Source organism: Micropterus dolomieu, linkage group LG21 (assembly GCF_021292245.1).
Source record: "Micropterus dolomieu isolate WLL.071019.BEF.003 ecotype Adirondacks linkage group LG21, ASM2129224v1, whole genome shotgun sequence".
Taxonomy (NCBI): Eukaryota; Metazoa; Chordata; class Actinopteri; order Centrarchiformes; family Centrarchidae; genus Micropterus; species Micropterus dolomieu.
The window spans coordinates 3,180,981-3,181,513 of record NC_060170.1 but is presented as its reverse complement, the minus strand read 5'-3'; the positions used below and the strand labels follow the sequence as shown (position 1 = coordinate 3,181,513).

The window sequence follows — 533 nt, the reverse complement described above, 5'->3', positions numbered from 1 at the left end:
CACGCCTGGATTATTGCAACAGCCTTTTCACCTGTTTAACCCAAAAATCTATTGATCGACTCCAGAATGTCCAGAACTCAGCTGCCAGGCTTTTAACCAGAAAAAAGAAATATGACCACATTACTCCTATTTTAGCTTCATTACACTGGCTCCCATGTATGTTTTAGAATTGACATTAAAATTCTATTGATCACTTTTAAAGCTCTTCATGGCCTCTCGCCTTGTTATATTTCTGACCTTTTAGTCCCATACACACCAGCACGTACCTTGAGATCCTCAGGCAGAGGTCTGTTGTCTGTTCCAGAGTCTCGACTGAAAACTAAAGGGGACAGAGCGTTTGCTGTCAGGGCCCCGAGGCTCTGGAACAGCCTGCCCGAGGAAATCACGTCGGCTGAGTCAGTGAACTCTTTTAAGTCCCTTCTTAAAACATACTTTTATAGGAGAGCTTTTCCCGATCTTATTTGACTTTATTTTATCCCTTTTATTTTATTGTATTTTACTAATTTTATATTTATCTTAAACGTGTATTTTAG

General features: G+C 39.8%; 1 protein-coding gene across 3 annotated transcripts in view; it reads left to right on the top strand.

The window, feature by feature from the left end:
* The window catches only part of LOC123960491 (nuclear receptor subfamily 6 group A member 1-A), a 98,156-nt gene that overhangs the window by 55,627 nt on the left and 41,996 nt on the right, over positions 1-533 (top strand). The window lies entirely within an intron of this gene.